Source organism: Cicer arietinum, chromosome 3 (assembly GCF_000331145.2).
Source record: "Cicer arietinum cultivar CDC Frontier isolate Library 1 chromosome 3, Cicar.CDCFrontier_v2.0, whole genome shotgun sequence".
Taxonomy (NCBI): domain Eukaryota; kingdom Viridiplantae; phylum Streptophyta; class Magnoliopsida; order Fabales; family Fabaceae; genus Cicer; species Cicer arietinum.
This window is the reverse complement of record NC_021162.2, coordinates 40,585,696-40,599,231: the sequence shown is the minus strand read 5'-3', so window position 1 is coordinate 40,599,231 and position 13,536 is coordinate 40,585,696. Positions and strand designations below refer to the sequence as shown.

The following is a 13,536-nucleotide window of genomic DNA, read 5'->3' as shown; positions in this document are numbered from 1 at the left end:
GGTTCACAGAGTTACTTTATGAAATAGGCATAATGTGAAAGGCTACAAGTAACTGTCCTTGTTTCCATTATAAGGCATAGCAGAATCCGAGGACAATTCTCTTGAGTCACCTTCTAAGCCCTTTCTTCGAATAAGTGTTGTGAGGTTAAACTAAAGTTCAAGTTTGGTACACCATGAATACCATTGCAATATCAATGCATTACTCTACTGTCGTCACTCGCCTAATTTTGTGCTCACTACCGACAAACTATATCACTTTGAATCACAATACCATCATCAAAACCAATTTTTTTTTATACAAAACCATTCATGATCGATTATTGTTTTAAATAGCGGTCGCAACAAACAATGGTTGTGGTCACGATCTTTAATATATAGTACTGAGAATTGTAGTCAAATATAATTGATGCGGCTTAATTGTAGCCGCGTTTTTCGAGACATAAAATATGTTGCGGCCTAGATTGCAGTTGCAAACCTAACAAAATTTAAAACTTTGATTATGATATAAAGTTTTTGATGTTTCTGCGACCAGATCGAGATTCCATCATCGATTGGTCGAATTTGACATCAATTTTACATGATATATCAAGGATTGCAATGCGACTGCTACCTAATAGACATTTAAAACCTTGTCAAAAAAACCTTCTTTGTACCTAATTGGAAGCAGAGGTTAGGAACTAAATAAATTTACATGTAAAAAAGAAGGATGCAATATTGGCTCAACTGTCATATATACTAAAATGATGGATGATGGGTGGAGTTATTTATTTATGAGGCACATGTGATGTGATGACATAATGCATGATCCATATAGACAAGAGTTAGGTTCTCGTCGGTTTATAAAGTTGCATGGATGTACGTGCATCACATTGGGCTAATAAAAAAAGGAGGTTTCAATTGTTAACAAACATAGTAGTGGTTGATACCACGTGTCAATTTCATGTGGCTTTAGTTTGGCCATCTAGCTTATTTTGTACTCCTTATTTTATAATAATAATAATAATAATAATAATAATAATAATAATAATAATAATAATAATAATAATAATAATAATAATAATAATAATATCAGTTTGACAACTGCAATATGTTGTATAGTGTTTGGTTTATACTAATTATAAACATATTAATTAATTCCTTTTCTTTGTGTTTAGCTATTAATATGACAGAAAACTAAAACATCAACAACTAAAAGAAAACCAATAGAAAGGGAGAGCGTTTTAATTAGAGATACAGGAAAAAAAATAGACCAATTAGACTAATTTTACTATAATTGTGAAGGTTAAGCACTTTTTTAGATAGAGGTTTAGCCTTTTTTTTAAGAAACAAAAGATTTGTATTTAGAATGGAATGAAAAGAATATTTTGACCCAAAATGAAAAGAAAATAAAAAGCATTTTGAACTAAATGCAAAAGACACTTCACATGCCACTATTTTCTAAAGATGCATTATTGTATAGCATCTATACACAATTCATAATTAATACAGAGCAAAGCCACCACCTTAATATGATCAATCACACCACAAAATCAAATATCACTTATTCCTAATATCTTAATCAACTACAATACAAAATTTCAAATCAAAGTCAAACCCCTTTTACCCTTATTTATTAGAGTCTTGCAAATGATAGGAAGTAGTTTTGGAGTGTCAAGATTGTTGAAATGTCATTTTTATCATGTATGTATTTGTACTCTAATTTTGGTTTTAAAAAAAAAAATTTGTGTTCCAAAGACACAAAGCATAAGGTAAAAAAAGGGAAAACTTATTCAGTATAACCAACACTATAATAAGTAAGGACAAAAAGAAACATATCAAGTCACAAGGCTTGTGGTTCTCAATCATATCTTACATAATCCATAATATTGGATTTATATATATATAGTTTAATTAAGCACCTATTTTACAGAACATAACCATTAAAATATTCATAGTAGGCGTCACCTTTCATCAACATCCAACTACTAATTATATAAACAAGCCTAATAATATATATGTTTCAAATTAAGGCAGATTTATATATATATATATATATAAATATACCTCTGCTTCATGGAAATTAGACACTTAGGTTTATGTATTATAATTTATAATATGTTTAAAGGTTTAATCTCCATTTAGTAATTGCATGGACAAGAAATCCTCCATGCTCCAGTAGTTGTTGTTGTCATTGGTACAACAACTTGACTGATCAGAGATTGTGGGGAAGTGATGATGATGATCATGACTTGAAAATGGTTCCAAAATTTCTCCTTGGTAACAGGGTTGGAGAGATGTCCATTGGCTCAGGAGCCATGTTGGAAACTTGGCTACTGCTAGCTATTTGATTATTATTATCATTTATTTGATCACAATTCTGTTGCTGTGAATTCTCAGCTTGTTTGATATGCTTCTGAATCCTAGTCCTCCAATAATTCTTTATCTCATTGTCAGTTCTTCCCGGTAGATGTTTCGCAATTTTCGACCACCTGCATTGGTGAATGATTAATTTGCAAAGAAAGTAGAAAATATATCACGGATTATAATTAATTATACACATAGTTTTAGATTATTAATTTTCTATTGTGACGCCAGAGTACAGATTTTTAAAATATTTATATTACTGGACTGCAATTTAGAACAATGAGTTGTATGCATCTTGTTTGTCTATAAAGAAATTTTTGAAACTTCACTTCTATTACAAAATAATTAATTCTTGACATTAAATTTTACGAAACTACAGTGTGTTGTTGTGATCATGTCACTCTGATAATTATGATTTGTATTATTAAACCAAACAATTTGATTTTGATATTCATTAGACAAACCTAAGGAAATGTTATGTGGAATGATCGATGGTTTATAGTTAATTAAATCTATGAATTTTTAGTTTAAATATTTTATCTAGTATTTTAATATATAAGTTGTTATTTTAATTCCTACTGTTGTTAGAATATTCTTATGACCTTTAAGAATTTTAAACATAGATGGTTAGCATTTATTGGTACCAACATATTAGCTTATTTAAGGTATTTCATCGACTCGTAGGTGATTGAAGCTCCCGAAAATAAATAAGATTACCACTAGATAAGTGTTGATAGAGTATGGCAATATTAAAAATCATAAGTCTCTCCATCTAATATACTATTCTTTTGAGTCTACTATGAAATGTGATTTGGTGAAATGATGTGGGTAATGGGATAGTGTGCACACGTGTGTTCACTAGACAAAGTAAGCTAAAAGATAAAACCATTTAGAAAAAAGTTATAAAAAAAAAAAAAAAAAAAAGCTTAGAGATGAAAAAAAAATGATTTTATTTACTTTTCCAAAATTCAGCTTTTTGCGGTAACCGGATAGAACGAATAATTTGCAAGTGAATTTTTGTGTATGAAATCTCATCCATTCATTTATTTTTACAGCATAGTAGAATGTAAGTTATTGAAAGGTAAAAATTTGTGTAATTTTTATAAAAAAGGAAGTATGAAATAAGTTTGAAAGTCGAGTATTTAAAGGTGCCTATGGCAGTGTGTTTGATTGGGAGTTTGAGACCATGTTCAACGGCTAAGAATAAAAGTGACGTTATATATTGGACTCACTTATAAAACCGATCTTTGTTGAGATATAATATACACCTAAGTTGCTGGTTTTTCCTTTGCTATATGGAGATAATATTATTATATATGCCTTTGCATTGCAACAAGGACTCTCCAAGATCAGAAAATCAGATATATGCCTCAGGTAGAACGTATGGTTCATTTCATACATCTCCTATTCTTTTTCCAATACATCTATCTATCTATCCCTTTTTTATTTTTATTTATTTATTGTACCTATATATATTTATAAGAAAATTTTATTATGTTACGGATTTTCTATAAAATTTTGAATTTTTTAACTTCCTTTTGTTCTTTTTTTTATATATATATTGTTTTTATTCAAATATTATATTTGGTACGCACACCTCTCTGTTTTTATAAAAGAAAATATAGCCACGTGCAACAGTTATATTATTTTTTGTGTTTTTTAATATAGAAATAGTGAGATAAAAAATTCGATATAAGACATCTAACATAATAATATTAACATCTGTAAATTAACTTTAAGCTTTAAATACAACATTAGTTAGTTTTAATACGGGTAAATGGAATATTATCTGTGAAGATAGCTTGTTTTCTTTGGTAAGGGGGAGTGGGATACCAAGTAAGGTACTAAGGGTGGAGCTAGCTTCTTGTTTAAATATGCATATATATGTAACTCTATCCTCGAGGGAAGCCTATCAAATTTACAAGTACACCCACCCTTATGATAATGAGATAATTTTATTTTATTTTTGAATTTTTTAGTTGCTTTTTGAGAGTAATATATAAACACCTTTTATTATTACAATAAGCAATGTATACTTTACGCCATCAAGACAACTTGAAGTTGAATATAGTTTTTTTAATCTTTATTTCATAAAAAATATTAATATTTTATTAATAAAAAATGAGGAGATGATATTGCTTACTTAAGTTCCATAACTTAATTTTAAACTAAAGGAGATGACAACTCAGCATACTTTAATGGATGGAAAAAAGATGGAGGGGAAGAACTTTAAAAATAAAGGAAGGTTGAATTTCCTACATTGGAGATGCTATAAACCGTATGATCTATTGTACTACCTCAACTTTGTGAAATTTCACATTATCCATGGACCGTTGAGGTACTAAATAATTCTCATTTTGTCAAAGTTAGGGTCTATGTGACCCATTTAATATTACATGAAATGTATTAAAATCAACGTATTGTAGTGACAATCAACTTAAGTCTCTCGGACATACAACATAGTGGGTTCACATTTACAAGGATTTGAGATTCCCGTAAACATACTCCCTTCCATTCTTATATGTTGGTTTGATAGGCGAAGTAGCGACATTTTGATTTAAAAGGGAAGTCTAATATGTTGGTTTGAGAGGAAAAGTAGAGATATGTTGATTCGAAAGGAAAGTTTAATACGTTGATTTAAGAGGAGAAGTAGAAATATGTTTGATTCAAAAGAAAACGATAGAATACTAATTTTTAATGACTTTGTATTTATTTCAAAAGAAGATAAAAGATTTTAAATGAGATTTTAGTTATATATATTGAGCTCATTCCCTCCCCTCCAAATAGGCCCAAAATTAATAAAAGAAAAATAAAAACCACACAAGGAGGGATTTTGCATCTCTCTTCTCCCCTCTTATAATTTAAACCAAACACATTTTTTTTTAATAAATATTCCCTTTCCTCTCCTCTAACCACACAAACCCTAATAGCCGATTGTTCAACAATTTTTGATCTATAATATGAATTAAAAACATCAATTTTTATTAACTAAATTATCTATTATAAAAAGAACCAAAGATAGTATTTAATACATATTTACAAGATGTCTTATACAAATTATAAAGTTCAACATAAAAAAATAGCTTTATAATTATATATAAAATAAATATTGAGAGACGTCTATTTATGTTTTTTATTTATTTTTTATTTAAGAAAGGTGAAAGTTGTGAATGTTTAATTTGAGATTTTTTTTCCCTCAAATTTATTTAGTCCCTTAATTCTTTTTTTAAACCATTATCTAATTTTCACTTTTTTTTCTTCTTCATATTTTGAAACCTTTGTTAGGAAGCAAAAGAAATAAAAAAGGCTAATTTATTTTTCACCATTTCATGTAAAAATATCTTACAATTAACATGAAATAAAGTAAAACAAAGAGAACTTGTATCCTTTCCAACAATATTTTTCTCCTAAATCATCTACTTTCCCTATATATGAAATGTCTATCCTCTATCCATTTTCTTTGTATCTCTAAAGTTATAGTTTTGTATTAAAAAGTGTTAAAAAATCAAACCACAAATATTTTCAAAAATTAGATAGGGTTTGTCATAAATCTCTCTCTCTCTCTCTCTCTCTCTCCTAAAATCCATGATCTACCCTAGTTCTACTACTTTTATCCTTTTTCTATTGTGAGGTGGGAGGACTAGAGAGAAACTAAAAATACAAAAATAAAGTGGGACAATTAGATTCTTTACATCAACTTTTTTCCTTCATCTATCTACCTCTTTATATATCTTCTTAATTTCTAATCAACCTTCATCTCCTATATATTATAGATAGTCTATTTTTAGGTTTCGTTTGTTATGGTCCTTTATTTTTATTATCTTTTTTTTTTTTCTTTTGATGACTTTGTGTACAATGAATTAGAGTATCTCTTTTAATGTCTTTATTTATATAATTTTTTATCCTTTAAAAGAAATGTATGTTGTGGTTATTTTTTCTATAAAGTTTTTCCTTTCAATTTCATCAGCAATTTCATTCACCTTATTATGTAGATTTTATTGTGATTTGTTCTCTTTCCAAACAAAAACTGAATAAATAATTAAAGACTTATTGATTTTGAAGGATATGGTAAATCATGAAATTTCTTCACAGCCAATGACCACAAACTTTCCGATCGATAAAAAAAGAATATATTCTTGGAATTAAAACAAAAATACAACTCAATTTAAAATAAAAATAACAATATTAAATTATTTCTCGAATTTTTTTTTTTTATGATATGCACTCAATTTCTAAAAATGAAGTTAATTAATGTGTAGGACGTTTAACATAGATGTCCTTCAAAATCTTTATTGGTATATAGATCTAAAGATTCATCCATATACATGGAGATTTAATTTAGAGTTAAACTACTAAGACACATCCTATTATTATATAATTATAACTAGGTAGAAAGAGAGAGAGAGAGAGAGAGAAAGAGAAAAAGAGAGTGCATGCAATAGAAAGGAGAGGTATGTATGTACCTGTATCCTTTAAAGGAGAAAAGTACTCCAGTTCTAGTATCAAGGGAATGAAAAACAATGATTTTGAAACCTCTAAAATATTATAAAAATATTTGTTAGAAAGAATTAATATTTGTAACCCCTAAGTATTGCAAATTTTCTCATGCATAGAATTCTCTCCGCAACAACACTCTACCACTTTTATAAAAAGTATTCCAAGAGTATACTACAAGTTCATATATATACCAAAAGGTAAAAAGTAAGCTAAGAACTTTCTTCCTCATTTTCTCAAAAACTTTCTTCATAATCTTTCGATCTTTTGAGCTAGGAAATTAAGATGTCAATTAAAACTTTTTTGATCGAGTAAATAATATGTATCATTTATCTAGTTAGAAGAATTAATTAGATCGTGATATGTAGAGTGAATAACTCATGCACTTTTTGAATATAAATTAACAATAGACTTTGATTTATATATTAAATTAATGATATATAGATTGACCTGTTTCCCCACTTTGCATGAAGTTCCATGATCAAGAGTTGTTCCTCGGGTGTAATATTTCCTCTTCTAACATCTGGTCGAAGATAGTTTAGCCACCTGAGTCTACAACTCTTTCCAGTACGTTTAAGACCTATAATTTATAAAGACATATGATTATGCATAAACCAATTTTTCCATCGCACGTACCCTACTTCTACTAGCTACTTCTTAAATTATTATTAATATTATTATCACACATATAACAAAAATAAAATTATCAACGAAAATTAGTGATAGAAAAAAAGCCATCCCTAATCCTCTTTAAAGAGATTTCATGTTTTCCCTATTTACTTTTTTTTAATTGTGTTAATTAATTTATTTATTTAATATAGAAAAGTAGAAGATCTATATGTTTGTGTGTGTGTGTTCTTAATTAATTACCAGCTGATTTAGCTAAGGAGTTCCAAACACCTTCACCATGATTGGCAATATAGTTGATCAAGATCAAATCTTCTTCCATAGTCCATGGTCCTTTTCGTACATCAGGATCTTGAGAAGAATTGCACTCTTTATTCTTGTCCATTATTTTGTATGAGAGAGAAAGAGAGTGAGAGAAGTGTACATGAAGGAAGACATATGCTCATGAATGCACATCTTAATAATGGGGGTTGGAGCGTTTAAATAGAGGGAACACTAATATGGTTTTTTAATTGTAATGCGACGTTTTTACGTACCTAACTATGTTTCTAAATACCAACATGCATGCATCACTATGCATGTGATTGTGTGTGTAGAGGCTATACTATATATATATTATATATATATATATATATATACACATATATTTACGTACGTTCTATGATCAATTGTTGCTCACATGCATATCTTTACGTTCTCTTTTTAACACATTTCTTGAGTAGAAGAAAAGAGAAAATATATTGAAGCTAGAAATGCCACAGCACTGATCAGTTGTTGGAAATCAACTAGTAAGCAAATATTTGTCGTAGGATGTCTTTGATTTACAAGAAAAGTGAGGGATTTGATATCAGAATACTATGTATTATAGTGTTCTGTCTCATAATAGGTGGGTCATTTTGATTTTACATATATTAAAAAAATTGTTTAAATAAAAGAGAAAATATTATTTTTATAAAATTATCTTTATTAAATATTAGTGTATTATAAATCTCATAAATATATAATAAAATATATTGTTTTAATAATTAAATGGTACAATTGAAAAACAAATACATTAGAAATTGACAAAAGTATTTATTTTAGAACAATATTTATTTTCAAACCGGTAACTTATTGTGGGACGAAGGGAGTATATACTTGATTTAAAAATTTGTCATGAAAGATGAGTCAAAATGGGGACAAAACACAAACAAAAACATAAATTTTGGTCCCCCATTTTTAAAGTTGTTGATATTTGGTCCTCCATCTTAATTTGAGTTTTAATTTGATAGTGTGACAATCATTTATGTGATGTGAAATTTAAATGTAATTTTAATTTTAAGTTAAATAATATCACTTTAATAATTTTTGAAAATAAACAAAAAAATTAATTTGTCATTTTTTCTTTAAATTTTTTTGTTTTCTTGTAAAAAAGAATTAAAAAAAAATTTGCACATTATAGTATACACATCACTTAATTAGATTCCACATCACTATAATTTTGCACATCATAATATACACATCACTTAAATTATGGTTACATCACCAAATTAAAACTTAAATTAAAAAAAGACTAAATATTAACAATTTTAAAAATTGTTAATATTGCAGAAAAATAAATTAAGAGACCAAAATTATTTAATTAAGAAATAGTTGTTTCTGTAAGCAATCTTGCATGCTATTAAGGAAACTTGTTAAGCTCACTCTTTTTGGACTCTCTTAGGACTACTATTGAAGACACTATTATACAATATTTAATTTTTCTCAAATACTAGCTACGTAATATAATAAAATATTATTTTTACTTTATACCACAATAAATATTCACTCTCATCTTTATCTTTTTTCTTCTTCTCTCTCTATTTTTCTCTCAGTTCTCGTTATACTTTAGGCAATCTCATGGATTAAAAATAATTATATTTTTGTACAATTTTTTTTCAATAAGAGATCTTCTGGAACAATAAAACTCATGCATGGCTCAAGATGAGAAAAAAATCATTTGCTCTTAGATAGAATAACAACAAGACGAGAAAAAAATAAATTTAATTGCAAATTTGTTGTCAATAATACTTAATAACGAAATTAGAGATAAATTTGACTTTTTTTCTGTTTCTAAAATTTAGTCGATATTTCAAAATTTTCTTATATTGATTGTATGTATTTTAAATGGCAGTTCTTTATGTATGTGCTTAGGGTTTCATGGTCGGTAAGTCAGATTGGCTTTCTTATATGGGTTGAGTATCTTTGATGCTCTCTCTTTTATGATTATATATATATGTGCGCGCTCTCACTCCTCCCTCGATCCCTTTCTTAACATACTTTATGAATAATTTTATTTTAATTAGAATAAAAATTGAAATATGCGTTAAAACACTAAAATATGTTTCTTACAATAATTTCTTGTTTGGTCATTTTTAATAAAAAAAAAATAATCCTTTTGTTATATAATGCATGTTATATTGTTGATTTTATTTATATTAAGAATACAACAAAAAGAGAATAATAATTTTATTAAATTATTTTTATTATGCATTAGTGTTAAATAAAATAAATATTACATTGAAAACTAAAAATTTAACAGTCATTTTGAGACATATTTTTCAAAAGTGATAGTCATTATGAGATAAATATTTATGAGTAAAATCTACACCATAGCACAGGACAGATAAATTTTTTCCATCAAACTAACAATGAAAATGGCGCTTGACTTTTTTTATTCACCTCATCCACACCTTCAACCCAATCATTTTCTACTTTCAATAAAATACTCTGTATTTGCATCACCCTAGATAACTATAATTGTAAGATTGTCTAAGATGAAATTTTGATAGATGTCAGACTTTGATTTATTTAGTTAGATGATGTGTCGTGTTGATTCTCTATTTCTCAAACATGCATAAATGTTCTTGAATTAGAAAAAGTATCATGAAAATTATATTTTAAAATGCATAACATTAGGTGCATGATAGGTTCATGTTGGTACCCTTTGACATGCATTAAAATAATTCCCAAGTGATTCTTAACTTTGTAAATCAACTCACATATTTGTAAGTTGATTTACAGAGGTTTTGAACTTTTTCTTGAAGTTATAGATCTTATAAATCGATTCAACAAGGTGGTGAATCAACTCACATTTATAGGAGATTTTGTACGTTGACTAACACTCCTATGAATCGACTTACAGTGCTTTAGAATGAAATCGTAGACTTTCAAGATACATGTAAATCGATTCATAAAACTAGTAAGTCGATTCACACGTGTAGAGTTTGTTTTAGATAGTTGCAAAACAATTTTTTAGAAAGACTACATTTTTCTTTGGCCGAATTAACTGAAGTGACTTTATATTCTGATCTAAACCTTCATTTTCAAAACGAATACTTTCATCTATTCCTAAAGTATCATGCATTCAAGATCATAACCTCTTAAACAATTTTTTTGAGGGGATCCCTATTTGTTTGAGAAACATCAAGAGAGTGGATATCTCTTTTTAAGGTGATTGTTCAAGATGTGGGTGTTCAAGGGGATATGGATTCTCTTTTTTAGGTACTAATTAAAGATAGATTTTCTTCAAGGTCTAGAATGGGATTTGTTGTAGCTAGTTGCTATTTTGTAAGGTTTGAAGGGGTATCTTCATCTTGATGATAGTGGTTCAGATTTTTTTTGAAATGTGTTCTAAGAGATCTGGTTTAGAGTGTTTAGGGAAGGGTGGACAATTTTTGTAACATACGACAAATCTTGTAAATGTACTATTCATATAAAGGAAGAAAGTTATGTTTTTTGAATAGAGACAAGATGTACTTTTTATGTAAGGACTATTGAGGCAAAAACATTTTTAATGTATGTTTTAATGACAAGAAACCTTATGAAATAAAATATTAATTTTATAAATGGTGGTCTACTAATGATTGCACTTGAGTTTTGTTTAAGGAACATGAATTGCATAAGTGAGCAAGCAAGAAGTCATTCACTTCATCATAGTGCATAAGTATCCACTCAATAATGAAATAATCTCAAAAGGAATGTATCATATATCAATCATTCAAGAGAATAATTATTACATCTTCAAGATAGCATCTTCAAATACAACAATCAATGATCACACTATGCTATAAATCAGAAGCAAGATCATTTGAAAAGGAAGCAAAAATACAAAGACAGAATGGAGAACGTTCTTGACAGAAGTCTTGAAAACGGAGAACTTCTCCACAGTTCTAAGATTTCAAGAACAAATTATCTCATTTGTTGAAGAAGATGTTGCCCCTGTATTTCGCAATCATGTGATTTGTAGTCTTCCAGGAATATAAAGGATTCATCTCAGCAAAGAATCAATTCATAATACAAAGTAGAAAACCTATGAATTATGATGAATCAAGCAAGTTCAAGCAAGACTGATCATTGTCTAACTTGAATGTCAAGAACGAAGAACGTTCTTGAAACATATGTTTCAATTGCATATCTTGTTAAGACAAACTCTCAATTTTAGTTTTGTTGAAAATAAACAAAAGTTAATTAAGAACGTTAATTATGATTCTAAATGTTATGTTAATTTAATATGTACTTTTGAGTGGATTAATTCAAAGATATGAATCAAGCAAAGCAAAGAAGTCATATAAAAAATGAACAGGTAAAGAAAGGAGAACATTATGGACAAATCTATAAAACAGAGAATGTTCTCTAGGATCAAGACTGATCACCACACCCTCAAGATCAATCAATCTCCATTGGCTCAAAGAAGATTATGCCTCTGAATTTCACTCTAATGTTTTCAGTACTTGACAAAGATCAAGTAGGATCCATTCTAATCAAAGAAACCATTTGAATCACAAAGAGAAAAGGTCATGAATCAAGCAAGTTAAAATAAGCTTAAACCTTCTCTAGCTTAACTATCAAGAGAGTTAAACAATCTAGAAATGTACGAAACATCCAGATTAATCAAGAAGTCATCCAGAATGATCAGGATTGAACCTCCAGATTGATCATCAATCTTTCTTAAGTTTTTCAGGAATTTTAAAATAGGAAGATTTACAATTGAAACCCCCATTCCTTGTAAATCGACATTGCTACTTCAATTGGCATCAAATCACGATCTCTAAAAAGATTAAAACACCAAACAAGTGCTAGAGAAAAGACGTCGAAAGCAAAATACATTTTTGAAGGAGGATCTTCAAATAGACCACCTTACTTTGATAGATCTGATTATTATTTCAAGAAGAATAAGACGCAACTGTTTTTGAAATCTCAAGATACAGGAATGTGGCGCATCATTACAAATGGAGATTTATACGAGTTTATCCAAATGATTCAACCTCTGATGCGAAGAAAGAAGCAGATTGGATAGCTGATGATAAAACTAAGGTACTTCTAAACTCTAAAATTCAATTATTCTTATCATGTGCTTTGAGCAGGGAAGAAAGTGAAAGAGTTGGTGAATGCGCAACTGCTAAAAAAGTATGGGATACACTACAAACTCATCATGAAAGAACAAGCTATGTCAAAGAAAGAAGAGTAAACATTGATATAAGAAAATTTGAACCGTTCGAAATGCAAGAAGAAGAAACTATTGATGAAATGTACTCAAGGTTCACAACAATAATGAATGAAATACGTTCTCTTAGCAAAGCCTACTCAGTACAAGAAAGAGTAAGAAAAATTATGAGATGTCTTCCAATCATATGGAGACCAATGGTAACAGCTATAAGCCAGACCAAGAACCTTGAATCACTTCCCCTGGAAGAATTAATTTGAACTTTAAGAGCACATGAAGTATTGCTGCAAGAAGACAAACCAATCAAGAAAGGAAAGGAAATAGTTATAAAGGCATCTCAAGAAAGTATCACAATACAAACAAAGGATGAACTAGAAGAAACTAAACAAGAAGATGTTGATGAAGAAATTGCTCTTCTCACCAGAAGGATACAGAGAATGATGAGAAGAATAGATCAAATCAAAAAGGGATTTCAAAACAAAAATCCTAAAACAGAAGTGGACAAAAGCCAAGTCACAGGCTTTGAATGCAATAAATTAGGACATTACCAAGCAGAATGTCCTTTAAACAAAAAACCACCTAAACGATTTCCTTTCAAAAAGAAATCA

The 13,536-nt window shown here is 28.5% G+C and overlaps 1 pseudogene; it reads right to left on the bottom strand.

The window, feature by feature from the left end:
* Nucleotides 1–1,794: 1,794 nt before the first annotated feature.
* Nucleotides 1,795–8,343, bottom strand: LOC101503356 (MYB-like transcription factor EOBI; annotated as a pseudogene).
* Between the last annotated feature and the right edge of the window lie 5,193 nt (nt 8,344–13,536).